We start from the raw sequence: 16912 nt of genomic DNA on the forward strand, positions 1-16912 counted from the left end.
GGCGGGTCAGGAGAGGTCTGCCACGCCATGTGGTCACCTCCGGGGCAGGCGGGGATCGAACTCATGCAGAAGTAGCTTAAGCTTCTTAGTGCTGTGCTTTAACCCACTGCGCCCCCAGGGAGGGCCAGAGGTAATTAATTTAACAATGTCTAGAGTATGAATATGGATGCTAACTTCTGAGGTGGAGTGGACAAATAGGTGATTGGATACAAAGATGTCAAGGTCAGGTCATCAGATGGCTCACCTACATGGATGCTGAAATCCTTAAGAATGATGACAGTGGAGCACCACGAAAGGACAGTGATGAAAAGAAAAGCAATTGCCCAGACAATAAATATTTAATTAATTAATTAAGTCTTAATAAAGGGAAATTACCAGGAAGACTATGGGTAGAGGCAACAAGTGGTAGAGAAGGTGTTGTATGCTGAGAGCTTGTGCTACAAAAGGGCTAGAAGTTGAATGTTTAGGGAAAAGAGCAAAATTCATCTAAATGTACTCAGATAGCTTGAGGTAGCTATATATCCATTATCTCCCGATTCTGTTGTGCATGAAATATGAGAACAAAAAAAGAAATGAGTTTTCAAAGAGGACTGAAAAAAATTAATGTTCTCAAGAGGCAGAAGGGTTCCAGTTAGGATGAAAAAGGAGGGGGAAGAAGATGAAGCAGAAGATTTTGCTGATGACATGTCATGAGTTCCAGAGGGTACAGTGAAAGAATCTGCGGAAGGGATACAGAAGATTAAGTTAGGTTATTGGACGCACAGAGCTGTGGAGAGTTGCCAAGAGGAAATATGTCCTGAAATGTAAAGAGAGATCAAAAGCATAATAGCTCTTGTGGTCTTTTAGAAGAAAGTTAGTCATTAGCTCTGACTGTAGCCTCCTTTCTGCAGCTAGTCTGCGAAGCAATTTTCAGTGATGAGGTGAGAACTGTTGGATGGCAACATGGTCTTGTGAAAAGCAAGAGAATTTTCTTTATCCTTATATGGAACCCGAACACCTCCCATTAAGTCCCGGGTGAACCATAACCTTTCCAAAGGACTGTTGATGCTTTTTGTTTGTTTGTTTTAAAGATTTATTTATTTACACATACTGAAACTGGGGTATAGGCTAGAGGTGCAGGGGTGGTGAGAGGACTCACCAGAGACAGAGCAGGGAGCAGAACAGGCAGATGGGCAAAGTACACTGCTGAGGGTAGCAGTGGGTGAAACAGGAGAGGCCTGCTGTGCAATGTGGGTCAGCTCCCGGGCTGGGGATCGAACTCTCACTGAAGTGAAGCAGCTGCAGCTAGGTTTGCAGTGCTGCACTTTAAACTGTTATGCCACCAAGGAGGACCTGGGATTGTTTATGTTTTAAAGGTTGTTTTCATTAAGTAGATGAAGGGAAGGGATTTTGAGCATCTTCATTTTGCCTTCTCTGATCCATCTTTGTATCTTCTCTCTACTTCATCTCAGCTAACCATTTGTATAATAATAAAGATAGTACTTCAACTCTCCTATCATTTAAAATCAGATCGAAAACTAGTATATTATGTCATTTCTAAGTTGTAGCTACAAATATGAGAGAAAGAGCAATGTGACCATTTGAGGTTTGAATGAAATTTCAGAATATGAATTACTTGGGGTAGTTATTTAGGTTTCATTTAAATTTGGTGTCCAATGATTTTTATTCTAGGCATGGTAAATTTTAGAGTAGGTGATTCTTCCTAAGACTTTACAATTATTCATATTAGCTGGTTTATTTCTAGGCTGATATAAATATGGGAACATCCAAATTAGTTTGAAATAGGTCACCTTGACCTTGATCCAACATGTCCACTAAGTAAAGGCCATCAAGAAACACGGCCAACATGTTTCAACACAAAAGTAAGAGATTCCAAACTGCAGGACTTCATAGGTAATGCCTTACACTAAACTCATATGTTTAGTTTGAATACAATTTATTCATCCTCATATTCATAACATCAGTGCTATTTGTACTTGTATGACTGGCCTGTGAAGTAGGTATTGATAGCTAATTTTATAGGTAATAAATAACTTGTCACACAGTACTCAGCATTCTATTTCTACCTATGATTATAGATAAGAAAACTCAGAGACAATGAATGACTTGTCCTAGGCCATAGAATAATTTGGTGATATTATGGGACTTAACTCAGGTCTAACTTCAGTGAAACTTATTTCAAGGGGACAGGCATTTTCTCTTCTCCCCACTACATACTCACCTGGACTATCTTGATGCTTGGCCTATATCCTAAATTAATCTTTTTTAAATCTTCCCTTTTTTGCCTCTCTTTTCTGGAGCACACACATCTAAATGAAAAGCTTTTCTTAGCAAATTCCCACAAACATGCCCAGGAAATCATCCTATTTGTCATTTTTTTCTCCTACAAAATGCTGACACCCACAGAAACTGCAGGAAACCGATACTAGGTAAAACCGAGAGATGCCCAGGGACCCCAAACTGTTAAAGGGAAGAAAAACCATGTTACCCATTCTAGGGGTTAATGCCACCTGCCTGGATGAACATTAAGTGATCATACTCTATTGAACATAAAGATTTTCAATAGCAAAAGAGAAGAGGAGGCCTTCAAAATACAGACTCCCACTGAAATTCCCAAATCAACCACTCCTATGTGCATATCACTTCAACCAAGAGCACAAAGGCCAGAAGCATGAATCTAAGTCACATGCTGGCAGAAAGGCCAAGCAAGGGGCAAAGAGCCAGGGCAGGCGAGAGGCAAAGTTCCAAATATACTATACATATTGAACCACAAAGGGCCAGGATGATGGCTGCCATTATCTCTAAATGGAACTGGATCCAAAGCCTAAAGCCTCAAAGAGTAAAGACCAGGAGCAGGCTGCCCACCTGTCTTCTGTTTCTTCTTCCTGTCCTCATAAAAAGAACGGTGGTTGTCCCTTCCTCCTTTCTGCAGCAGTAACTCCCCTTCAGGAAGTCTGATTCACTGCATATTAGGAATTGTAGTCGGGTATGGAGATGGAGATGGAGCTCAGAGAGTCAGTCCCTCACTGGGAAAACCAGCCCCACCTCCTCTAACTGTGCCTCATCTGTGGACATACATAGCAAAATCACACATTTATTCCTTCTTGTTCTCCTGCCAGTTGGGATCACACTCCTTATTATTCTCATTACCCTGCATCTGATCAGCCTTTCTCCATTTCAGTAAAATAGCAAATGAATAGGCACTTGGAGCTGAGACCCTTGCAACTCGAACGTTCCATTAGCCTATCAATACTATACTTCTGATTCTTGTCTGTAAACACGGCACACGAATTACTGTTGGCAGACACATGCTTGTGTTGTCCCCTCAAACCCCAGCAAAAATATACATAGTGATTATTTTAAAAGTTAGATTAGTTTCTTCTATGGTGTTGAGTAATAAGGTTTGCTCATGAAGAGAAAAGATGGCTATGGTTTTCTCTATTTGCTACCCAAATACTGAGTAGTAAGATGAAAAGATGATGTTGGTTGTTTTTCATGAAGGTTGAGGAAAAGTGTGTTCTTCATCTCGATATCATCTCGATATCTACTGTATCTACTGTGACTGTTTCAGAGATTGATAAGGCAGTTTACCAGTTAAACTTTGTCAACAGAAATTTTGATTTTCCATGATTTTTCTCAGTTAACTATGATTTTTGGTGCAGCTCTATAACATAGATTCAATTATTCACCACTAGTAAACCCAAGTTTTAATAGTTGTAATTCAGTTATAAAAGCAACAGTACTTAATTCACCAGTGATATGTGTTCTGGGTTTAACTCCAAGAAATCAAAGCTATAAAGCTACATAAAAAAACTTAGGAATCAGGGCCCTCCCTGGTGGCGCAGTGGGTGAAAGCACAGCACTGCAAGTGAGCTGCAATGCTTCAGTGTGAATTGGATCCCTGCTCTGGAGGTGACCCACATGGCAGAGCAGACCTCTCCTTACTCATCCACTGCTCCCCTCAGCAGTGTACTTCATCAATTTGTTTGTTCTGCTCCCCACTCTGTCTCTGGTGAATCCTCTCACCCCCCACACCTCTGGCCTGTACTCCAGTTCTGTGTGCATAAATAAATAAATCTTAAAAGAAAAAAAAAACTTAGGAATGGGAACACCAATTCATTTGTTACACAATTGCTGTGGAGTCACACTACAATACTTAAATCTAGTTTTACCCCAATTTTCTTTTAACTGTACCTCCTTCTAGGAGAAACTTTTTTTTTTACTAAAGAAAATACTTCATTTTTTCCCAGTTAAAATTAGACATTTTAAATATCCTTAGCACTGATAAACTGTGATTTCCCCTGATCTCCACAATGATATATATTTTTATCTAAGTGACAAACTAATGCTTGTAGTAAAAAGGAAAGATACAAGGTGACAGCTAGATGGGGAAACAATCAAGATGGGAAAAGGACCAGCATAGAAAATTGTTGATGAGAACGATGCAGGAGAAGCAGGTAATTGAAGATACAGGGCAGAGGAATAAATTTCCGGAGAGAGTGGAGAGAGATCCTGAGAAGGGGAAAGGATTGCCTGGACTTCTGTGGCCATTAGTAAATATGTGGTGTGTGTGTATGTGTTTGTGTTTGCTTTATTTATATATTCACAAAATGGGTGGGGAGAATATGATTATGATGATCTTTGCAGGAAGTACCTCTGACCAGTTTTTTCTCTTTGATGAAACTGGAAGTAATATGTTCAATAGAGAGTGAGGATGGTGGTAGAGAATTTGGGAACGAAGAGAAATTCTGCAAACAATCCTCTACAAGAAGAGGTAAGTGGACAGATGAGAGAAACGGAATACGGTTGCCAACAAGGTGAAGGTCCCATCCTCTCTTCTTTGGGGGAGAACACACACAGTAACTTAGAATCATGTATTCAACACCATTGTGATATGAATTTCTTAATATTTTTGTCTCTTAAACAATTAGCAAGCTCCTCCCACCACAGACCACGTCTTGTATTTTTCGTGTCCCCAAGTGCTACCTAAACAGCCAGGCAGAGCTTCTGCGAATGCCCGTTACAGTCCACTAGAACTTACCTCTCCAGAATCAGAAGCTTATGAAGTGGCAGCGTTCACAAGTCTGTTGCCTCACAGAAAGGGACTTTGGTTTAGGTTGGTAGATTCTGAGCTCCTCTTTGATCTTTTCATCTTGGATGTTTGGTCTTGGGAGATGGAGTTACAGTTAGGAGAGACATCTGCTGCAGATGACTTAACGTGATTGAGCTCATTTTGGAAGACTGACAGGTGTTGATTATAATACTGCCCTGTAGGTGTGATGAAACTTATTGACCCATGGTGGTAAAATAATGAAAGCTGGACCCTCCCTGGTGGCACAGCGGGTTAAAGCACTGCACTAAGAAGCTAAAGCCACTTCCGTATGAGTTCGATTCCTACCTGCCCTGGAGGTGACCACATGGCGTGGCAGACCTCTCCTGACCCGCCCGCTGCTCCCCTCAGCAGTGTACTTCATCTATCTGCCTGTTCTGCTCCCCACTCTGTCTCTAGTGAAGCCTCTTGCTGATCCTGAACCTCTGGCCTGTACCCCAGTTCTGTATGCACAAAATAAATAAATCTTAAAAAAAAAAGTATTTAAAAAAAAATGAAAGCTTTCTCTGTAGAATCTAGATGAATGTGATACTGTTTTTTTAATTTTTTTTTAATTTTGTACTGAGGTAACATTGTTTTGCATCACTGTTTATATCTGGGAAGCATGGGATCCCCTTTGCAAAGCTGGTACCATTGTGGTCCTTCCCCACTTTGGGCTCCCCCGCCTCTCCCCTCCCCTTCTCAATGTCTCAGTGCTATCATGAGAATCCACGTGGATGGAGCTGGAAATAATCATGAAATAATATTCTTAATCCATTTGCTTACTCATTTTTCAGGAACATTTAGAGATTTGTTTCTAATCTCTGCACTTTTCAAGTTGTAGAAAGCACAATTTCTAATGAGGCGAACAATTGATTGAGCTTGTAATAGTAAGCTTATTCTGCCAGCTAAGAGTGAGGCAACTTGAGATTTTCATTTTAATTATTGCATGATTACTACAACAGGTAACTTTACATGTTTTAAGAACTACCTCTACATTCTTATATTTCTAACCTATTTCAGTTTTAAATTATCTACAATCTCTTGAGTCCACTCTATTTTCTACCTGCATAAAAAAACTACTTTGGATTCATGTTGTTTAGTGAAAGCTCACAGCAGCCACTTTCTCTTTGTGTTTCCAGGAGGCTTCTTTTCAAAGTAGGTCAGTACCGCAATCTATTAACCCAGGTACCAGATAAGAATGCAAGAAGGAGACCATAGATCGGACTTCCAGTTGTTAGCATGTTGCCTGTTGTGCTAGCTTCTAAGTGAAGGAATAAGTAAGTATATGAATAAGGACTTATACATGTAAGAGGAGGAAACACAAATATGACCGACATGTCCAGAAACATTCAGAGGAGAGGTTGTCCAATACAATCATGGTTCCTGAAGGAAAGCTGGAGAAATGAGACAGAAATGGGATCCTTTAACTCACACAGAATCGTCCACTGTATCTCGAAGTCAGCCCCCACTAAGCCAGGCTATTTGGCTATTCTAAGTACAACTACCTTGTTTTCATGTTCTCTTTTGGTTTTATTCTCTTGGAAATTATTCTTTACTACTTTGCATGTGGTTTTTCATGAAAACATGCACGTGTGGCTACATGTGTGTGTGAGCACACACATGCACCCACAGAGCACAATTTCACTCCTTTACTAGTGACTTTGTCTCATTTAGCACTATACCTCCAGAATCCGGAATGAGGTCTATTTTGTTGGAAGACTCAATATCTATCTGATGAATGAGTAGATAATGCACAAAGGAATAAAGAATCAAAATGCCTATTCCTAGCCAATGCTGTTTCACTGCAAAAATTTACTGAGTCCTTCACATCTGCTTCGAGCTCTGGGTGACAAAGGTGAGCATCAAGTAACATTTGTTCCCAAGAAACACAACTAAATTCTCTTTCTCTAGATCTCTATTCTTTAACTGCCTCCTCCCCTCAGTCCACACTCTGATCACATGTCTTTGTTACATTCTTTAAAACAATGAACAAACCAGCACAATGTAAAAAAAAAATCAATTTCCAGCAGGACCTATATCTGTATTCATGAATCGACATTAATTAGAGTGATTATTTAACATATGTCTATCTCCATGGATGATAAGAAAGGGGGTATATGACCTTACTCATCATTTTATTTCTAGTTCTTACATGCTACCTTTTATGCTCAAGAAGAATTATATGGATGAAAGAATAAATAAATAGATGAATAAGTATCTTCCCACAGATGTAAATTCATACAAGAAGACAAGGCACATGCAAAGTGAGCTAGGTAGTGTTCTTGCTGGTGCAAGTCAGAGGGATGACAGGGCAACTAAGGAAGGAAGAGTGGGAAAGGAGCTAGAATTTTCAGAACTGTGATGGATTTGGCAATGCAGATAGTTTAGCTGGAATTAAATCTCCAAGCAGGGCAAAGCATGTCACACAGTGGCATAAGTTTTTCAGTTTGACCAGAGAGAGAGATAAAGTTATATAATATAAGGTATGTTTATTTATAAAGGTCAGATCAGGCTGTATCATAAGAGGCTTGGGAAGTTTTGGTGATTCTATAGTGATTCCAACAAAAATGTTGGTGTGATTCAATACCTTACCTTCCAGGATGAAGAACGGTGAAGCAGATAGCAATAAATTAAATAAAAAAAAAAAAAAAAAAAAAGCCCAATTACTTTCTTAGAGGACTCATTAGACATTGCTTAGAACTAATTTCTTTTGGAGGAGATTTTGAAATTTAAGCAAGGCAACAAATGAAACCATCTTTTTCTGATGGCGCAAGACATGAAATAGTCTGATTTTCCAAAGGTCAGCCACTCAGTGATAGTGGACCTGTCTAATCTGCATTGACTTTCCACACACTAGACCTTTCTACCAATGGCTCATTTTGACAGTGGAAATGAAAATGGCACTCAGAGGCTGAACCGAGAAAGATCTCAGACAGAAAGGTCCTAGAGTGTTGCCTCTGGTTGCTCTTTCTTTCCTTTTGTTTCTTCCCCCCCCCCCCCCTCCCCCATTCTCCCCCTACCCACTCCACCGCTTTTTACATGTTTGTTTTGTTTTGCTCACATACACTTATTTAACTGGAACTATGGGATTTAGCATTACAATTCCAAACATATCAGATTTCAAGTGCGTCTCTGTCTCAATTACTAAAATCAGACTTCCTGGGCAAGGAAAAAGCCTCCACTTTGCTCCCAGCACATGATTGGGACATAATGAACATCTGGAATGTATACTCAGCTTCTTTACATGATTACTGATAGACCCAATCCTGTTGCGTTCTTCCAGAACTATAAAAATGTGTTAACATGGTTACATCACACACTTCAGCTGGTTTGTATAAGACATGATTTTGCCACATGCTATTTATTTAAGAAAGTAAATAATCGTCCCTTTCAAATTGAAGTTGTAGCTAAGGGCACCCATGTGAACCCAGCCCTGGCATTTCCTGCCCATTTTCGGGATTTAACCAAATTGCTTGACACTAAGCCGTGTAAACTTATTCTCCAGGCAACATAGTTTCAAAGTTCCAAGCAAGTGAAGTCTTCTCTAATTTGGGGTGACCCCAGTGCCAGAGTGGGTGGTTGGACTGCCTGGATAATGAGTGGCATCACCAGTCATGCCTTTTAGAAATGGATTTCCCTTCAAACACATATGTGTGTGCACACACACCCCTATTGTATAGGATACCACAGTGTTGAGCTTGGGACATGGTTGTTGCCGAACTGTTTCAAAAGAGCTCATGGAAGTCCTGTGGAACAATTATTTATAAACTGCAAAAATGAAAATATACTACCATTGGGGCAACATGCTATAGTCTACTGATTCCTAACTGTACTTAACTACAGTTCCCAGTTCTCCCAGTGAAAAGACTCCCTTCCTTCCATTGGAATTTTGGAGTTTGGATTTCTGTTTTGTGTTTGGGTCTGTGGAATGGGTTAGATACGGACCACAAGTGTCTCCTGCCCCACAGAGATTGTCCGTGGGGCAATACCTGGCCAATTGTCAGTGGTCTGAAAACACTTGCTTGATCTGCAAAAGTTGCAAAAGTAAGTGGGTTGTAAAAGTCCAGATGTTGCAAGATTCAAACTAGATAGCCTCTTAGGAGGAACAGATGCCCTCACTCAGCAGCTCCAGGCTCTCTCCAAACTTTGCAAATGCTACAATTGCCTCTGGATGTCTGTTGCTTTCCAAAGCAGTGGAGTGAGTTTAACAACCTTGGCACCTTGCAGAGGAGCTAGCCAGTCCAGAATGTGGGATTGCTACCTTGATGGGAACCCAAGCTGGGAAGGAGCCTGCCAGTGGGTTGGCAGGACTCTAGGCCCAGCAAGATCCAAATCTGAAGTCACCATTTTCCTTGTGAGGAACCAGGGATGTAAAGCCAGAGAGTACTTGATTAAAGGAAACTAGTTCAGCTAGTATTTATTAGCCAGAAAAAGAAGGGAGTGGGATGGATGGTGTTGGGTTGGGTGTGCAGTGGGGTAAGGATAAAGGTGGGGTTGGGGAGAAAACACAAAGAATAATGGTGGAGAGGAAAGTCCAGTGAACTTGTCAATAAACATACAGTCTGGTCAAGCCATTCTACCTTGAGTTGCAGGAATTGTGCCTAATCCATCATGAGCTCCATTTGGGAATTGCTAGACAGGAAAAGAATAAGTCTCTGAGAACCCTCAAGCTGCACTGAATTTTAGGCTTGTTCAGAGGGACTTGCTGCTCTCGGTCACAGGACAACCTGTACATCATTAATCTGTGGAAGCAGAGTCACTAACGACTGAGTTCTATCTAAAGATAGAGTTTTTAGGGCTCTAAGAAGTTGAGCATAATTGATTATTAAGTAGGAAATGTTAAGACCTATGTCTAATCAGAAAAAAAAGTTGTTCTAAATCCAAAAAGGATTCAGTAGAATATAATGAAATTTGGTATATAACAAAATATCAAAAGAGAATGTCCATCTACTAAAGATATGCAAATCACATTGTGTTACATATCAGTCCAACTGAATTTGAGTCATGGCAATGTAATTTACCAGCCTGTGGCAAACCACTGTATTTCTTGCTGAATTTTCTCTTTAGTCATCCAACAAACATTTTTGAGGATCTGTTATGTTCCAAAAACTGCACCAAGCGCTCTTCAATGCATGTGGAAGTAGGATATCTGTTTCATTAAGATATGTGAGAATTAAATGAGGTCAATATAATAACATGAAATAATTAAATACCGTGGTAGTCAATAATGGTAATGGTTATCATTATCAATTACCAAATATCTTCACTTTTTTTTTTAAAAGATTTATTTATTTATTCATACAGAACTGGGGTACAGGCCAGAGATGCGGAGGGTGAGAGGCTTCACCAGAGACAGAGTGGAGAGCAGAACAGGCAGATAGACGAAGTACACTGCTGAGGGGAGCAGCGGGTGGGTCAGGAGGGGTCTGCCACGCCATGTGGTCACCTCCGGGGCAGGCAGGGATCGAACTCATGCGGAAGTAGCTTTTGATTCTTAGTACAGTGCTTTAACCCACTGCGCCACCAGGGAGGGCCTATCTTCACTTTTTTAAAGGTCAGAGTTGTGGGGGTATGAGAGGATTCACCAGAGACAGGTTAGGGAATAGAACAGGAAGATGGACTGAAATTCACTGCTGAGGGAAGCAGCAGGTGGGTCAGGAGAGGTCTGTTGTACCATGTGGGTCATCCCCCTGGCTGGGGGTTGAAATCTTGTTGCAGTGGCTGTGAATAGCTTCAAAGTGCTGTGCTTTAATCCATTGTGCCACCAGGGAAGGCCCAATTACCAAATATTTCTTGAGGATATTCAAACCCAGGCATTATGCTGAGAGTTAGGGATAAATATGTGGGGGAACCTTAACAGGTGATGTAGAAGTTGTGATGGTTGTGAGCAGGAGAGGAAGCCGCTGACGGGAGGAATAGCTTCTGTCTCAGGAGACAGACATGGCCAAGGGACTCTAAGGAAGCATGAAACACAAATTCCTTGAGGAAGATGATGCCAGCCACCAACAGATGGCCATGAGGAAAGATGGGTCAGAAGCCCACGCTGTGATCCAGGAGGCCACCCCTATGGCTTAGAACAATGCTGGGCAAATTGAAAAGAACAGGCTTAACATGAAGGCTAGACTACATTATCAAGGAAAGTAAAAGGAGGGAGAGGTTAGTGTGCAAGCATATGGAGATGTCAAATAAGGAAGCCAAGGTCATATAATCATCGAGGGGCACTCTTCCTGGTGGCATATAGGTTAAGTCTCAGTGGTATCACATTATGACAGCTGATTTTTTAGTTCAATCCCTAGCAGGGAGCTGATCCACATGGCACAGCAGACCTCTCCTGTCTCATCCACGGCTCCCCTTAACTGTGTATTTCAGTGGATCCACCTGTTCTGCTCCTGCTCTGTCTCTGGTGAATCCTCTCGCCCCTCCATCCCCCAACATCTCTGACCTACACCCCAGTTCTTTTACAAAATAAATCTTTTAAAAAAAAAACTGGGCACAAAAACAAGTGGGAAAGCTCTCATTTTGCCACAGAGAAAGACCATCATCCCATCTGAATGAACCTTACCCTGAAACTACTCTCCATTGGTCTAAATAGCATTCTTTTTATTTAAATAAAGGGATGAGTGCAGTTCTTATTATCTAAAGAAATTAAGTACAGCTGTTTATGTGTGTGATAGTGTGCATGTTTGATTAGCAAGCTTTTTTTCTCCCCTTCTGCAATTAGGAAAAGACTATGATTCAGCTTTAGGAAGGAGAGTCACTGAGCACACCTTCCGGGAAGCCCTGGTGTGAGAGTTTATTGGATGTGTTAATGGAACTGGTCCAGAGTAGCTTGTTATGTGGTCAACCACAATTTTAAATATTTCTGTGTAGGATTTTTATAATGACATTCACATTTAAATGAGTAGATTTGAATAAAGCAGAGTAGTTTTCATAAAATGAGTGGGCCTCATGCAACCACTTGAAGACCTTCGTAGGAGAAGACTTTTTCCCAGTAGGAGAGAATTCTGCCAGCAGACCACCTTCAGACTGGAGCTGCAACTCTTCCCTGAACCTCCAGTGTGCTTGCCTGCCTTGCAGATTTGGAACTTGCTAAACCCACACAATGATGTGGGCCAATTCCTCAAAATAAATTAGAAGATGGATGAATGGAAGGACAGACAGACAGATTGATAGAGAGAGAGAGAGAGAATAAATTGATCCTGCTAGTTCTTTTCTCTGGTGGATCCTGACTAATAAAAACTGGATGGAAATACAAATTCGGACTTCTGAAAGTAGCTGGGGTATGTGAAAAGGAGCAAAACATGTTGTAGGCATAGCTGCAAGGAGCCCACGGCAGACCCTCATCTATGCTCAAGTTCTGTGGTGTGCAGGAGATACAGGACAATTTCCAAGGTATATGCTTATGAGGTGGGCCATTACCATTAACTCACAAGAAGAGTGGGATGTGCTGATAAATCATTTTTTAGGATGTTCAGGGCTCATCAGAAACAAGAGCTTTTTGCCTGAACCCTTATTGGGAGATCATTTCCATTAATCTCTATTCCCCAAAGTATAAACACAACAATTAAATTTTTCAAAATGGAATCTCTGGAAAGACCCCTGGGTGGCTCAGCAATACCACGTTCTTTCTCTTCAGGACTGCTTAGCTCAACCTGGGGGAGAATGTGACCTGTGTCTGCTGATGGGTGTCTGTCTCGAGGTGCTAGATCATTCCCAGAGTTAATCACAGACTCAATTACACATCAACCTTGGTGTAGGAGGGAGTCATTAGGGAGGAAAACTGTTCCAGTCCTGCAGGTTTGTGAAGCACAGTGAGGAGTAGAGTCCCCTGGGGCAGGACATAAAGAGTGAGCCTAAAGCCTCATTTCCCACATCACCCCAGAGCAGGAAACCTCACTGCTACATAACTTTGCCCATGCTGTTCCCTCTGCCTGGAACAGCCTTTACTGTTTTGTTTTGTAATATGTCTTGGAGGGGAACTCAAGTCTTAAGACTTACCTCAAATATATATATATATATATATATATTTTTTTTTATTCTGCCAAACCATTTTTACATGAGCCAAACCCTATGAAAGACTAGAATGAAAATAAAAGTGAACTTAAAGAGTCTCTAAGTTATTGAGAAGCATGATCAGTCTATCTGTGTGGTGGCATTTTCTAGATGCAGGGTCTTTGTTCCCTGCCTTTTTGTTTTGCTTAAGTATTTTTCCCTTAACACACAACCATCTTACACTGCAGTGATTAACCATCACAGACGTTCAAACACCAATTGCACGTTTTTGTCATAACTGTCAGCCCCCTGCCATAGTACTTACTTATTTAAAAGTATGCTTATTGAATAGTTGCTTATAAGACTGCAGTACATGTTTTTTTTAATTATGCTGTCGGATATTTATTTCTAAAATAACATCCCTTGCCCTAAATGGGAGGTCTTCTTAAGAACAAATACCAAGAAAACAAAATGATTAAATTCGGAATAAAACCACAGTCTGCAAAGACTTTGAGTTGGGGTTCTGCTTTTCCTTTGTTGCTGACCGAGCGATGAGCAAGTGTCAAAGACGCTGAAGACGGGGCTGGTTGCACACAGAGGCTCTCCTCGGGTAAATTCAGGATGGATGAAAACTCCTCCACTTACATGATTCTTTCAAGCCCTGCCCTCGGCGACCTACACAGCCCCACTCAGACCTCTGATGTGGTGAAAAGAACACAGAACACACCCATGGACTTGAGCCCGTTTTTGTGACCCTAAATGTGCTTCATTAAACCTGGTCAATTTTCCATCCACTGTCGCCCCTTCCCCTCATTTTTCTTATTTATAAAATGAGGACGTTGGCCATCTCACTGCTAAAGACTTCATTACCTTTTAATTCGAAGTACTTTCCCGTTATCATCCTTCGTTTTCCAGACTTTTGCTCCATTAACCACCCACGCCAGGAGACCAGCATTGGGGAAGCCGAGCCAGGAAGAAAACATCTGAGCCCTCAAGAAGTTTATCATGGCGTTCTCCCCCTTTTGAAAGCCACCGTGCTCAAATGTATCGTTTTATTTCTATCAAAGGCATTTTTTTTTAAGATTTATTTATTTGTGCATACAGAACTGGGGTACAGGCCAGAGGCGCAGGGGCGGTGAGAGGCTTCACCAGAGACAGAGTGGGGAGCAGAACAGGCAGATGGACGAAGTACACTGCTGAGGGGAGCAGTGGGCGGGTCAGGAGAGGTCTGCCGCGCCATGTGGTCCCTCCGGGGCAGGCGGGAATCGAACTCATGCGGAAGCAGCTTTAGCTTCTCAGTGCTGTGCTTTAACCCGCTGCGCCACCAGGGAGGACCTCAAAGGCATTTTTTTAAACGAAAGATAAGCGCAAGTTTACTGGAATCTAGAAGGTTTAACCAAGCCCCCTTCTCCCAACTGTTAACGCAGGGAAGGATGACGCAGAAGTGGCAGTTTCCCCGAGGCCCACTAGAGGGCGCGCGCACATCGTGCGATTCCCCCCTAAAACCGCGTGCTTGAGGTTCCTGCCCCACAGGCTTGGAATCTGTGGTTCCTCTCCCTGGCTTTGTACTTTACCCCAGGGCAAATGTGACTTGCCCTCAGGTTCTCTCACTCCAGGCAGTGGCTCCTTATCTGTCATTATGAAGAATTTTTTTTTGCTCCTCAATCCACAACCGTTGTTTTGTTTCTGTTTTCAGCATTTACCCTTTTGACATGTTAGAAGGCATCAGACCCAATTTTGATGTTGAAAAGAAGCAGGATGTCTTTAGCGAGAGGCCTGCTTTTCCCTGAGAATGTCTTCCCCAGCTGTAGGGGAAACAGTTCCTTTTTAAGGACTTAGAGCAGGTTCTTTGAGCTAAAGATCTTTCTGAGGGATAGTGGTGCTCCTTCTCACAGCAGATTTCAGAACTAAATCTGTTCAACAGCAGGCTGTCTTTTGTTTTTCTGCTGAAATAACATTGATTTACAGTGCTGTATAGAATTCAGAGGTCTAGGATCACACCTCTCAGCAGTGTGTCACACCACACCCACCACCAGACCCCCACAGGCTGGGGGGGGGGCGCCTCTGGCAGCTGTAGTTTCAGTTAGATTTCTAAGGTTTATTATTGCTTTGGTTTTGAAGGATATTCTATTTTTGAGGTCTGGCCTTTTCCTCTGAGTTTTACATTCTGAATCGACAAGGTGTTGATCTGAGTAGTAGGAATTCACTCCCAGACCACCCTTCCCCACTAACAGCATCTGTGAGACACCCCAGTACTGCCCAACTTCTCCCCTTGTTGGTTGTCCAGACCTTTAGAACTCGCCCTTTGACCACCCACTCTGAGCTTTTCTTAGGTAACTGCTAAGGAGATAAGTTAGTAGGGCCCAGGCATGCGGACAGGAAGGCGCCTTTTGAGTGGCCTCTCTGTAGTGGCCACAGAAAGATGAGGAACATGATTTGAGCAAAACATCCCTTTTTGTCAGTCTCAATCTACCGGCCCTTTAAGGAGATGAACACCTTTTCTTTTCCTTTTATTTTTTTAAAGAAAGGTGTCAGAAGTCTTCAGAGGCTGGAACTTTATGTAAATGTGCTACTCAAGAAAAGGGCTTTAGGGGAGAGTTATTTATATCCCTGTAGTCATTACACATGCAAAAGGTGAAACTGTGAATCTCTGAGTTTCCAGGAGTGGATGTTCTCATGATGAGCACATCCTTGCTGATAGCTATTTTGGTGCCACACAATTCCCATATCTAACTGTCAGATTGTTCCAGCGGGAGACAACCTAATCATTCAGAAACTTCAGAACCACCAGGTCTTTCTCCCCAGTCTTTCAGGACCCGGGGGTCAGGCTTCCTACCTTTACCAGCACTCAGGTAACAGCAGCTACACCTGTAGCACCCAGGTATAGCTCCCAGTCACTCCCAGGTCACCATATCATATATTCGCTGCCCTTCTTCCCATGGACTCCGGGAACGAGCCAGGAAAATGCCTGTTTCTCCAGGAATGCTCTCCCTGTTCCATTGCTGGCTCGCCCTCTCCTAGGGTAACAGACCCTTCTGCACATTGAAATATACAATAACCACTTCAGCAACTTGCTTTTCCTATTGGAAACTGAGAGTTCACAGTGGAATGTTTCCACAGCACAGCTGATGATAATTACGACTCACTGAAATTTCAGTTTTCCTTGATTGGGACATAAAAACTGGGACATAAATTAAAACCCAATTATCCTTTAAGGGTAATTGGGGTTATAAAACCAAGAGACTGTGAGTTGGTGTGTGGCTATCACAGCAGCACATGTCTGATGGCGCAGTGTGAGTTCTGTCTCCAGCGGCCCTCGCCCGCAGGGGCTGGGTGGGGTGTTCTGTGCCCAGTGTGAGCCCGAAGAGAACATTAGATGCTGGCACAGGCTCACGGACCTTGGAAGGATATCTTGGAAGGATTTCTGGTAAATCAAGTCATAGGTTAAGTGCAAGGGAGGACGCTGGTTAAAGAAAGCCTTGGATAATCCCTGAAATACAGGGGTTACCCACACACACCTGCAGATGCTTACCTGGCCTTAATGACCTGTATCTGTTTATTTTTCTGGGCAAATTGTCTCTACCGAAACTTCCCAAACTTGTACCCCTAAAGCCCCTCCTGCCAAAGCCCTCCTCCCCCTTTCTGGAATGTCAAAGGGATTTCACTGCCTTGTCTTTCCAGTGACTTTGTTCCTCCCTCCCAACAATGCACTGTGGGTATTTTTAAAAGAACACATACCCACCACGTGACCGCGAGGAGTGTCCCCTCTGTCTCTGCCAGGCTTCTGCGCGCCTGCGCGCGCGCACACACACATACATCCCACCCTCC

This window comes from Condylura cristata, unplaced genomic scaffold, assembly GCF_000260355.1.
Source record: "Condylura cristata isolate star-nosed mole 26May11 unplaced genomic scaffold, ConCri1.0 scaffold00004, whole genome shotgun sequence".
In the NCBI taxonomy this organism is placed as follows: Eukaryota; Metazoa; Chordata; class Mammalia; order Eulipotyphla; family Talpidae; genus Condylura; species Condylura cristata.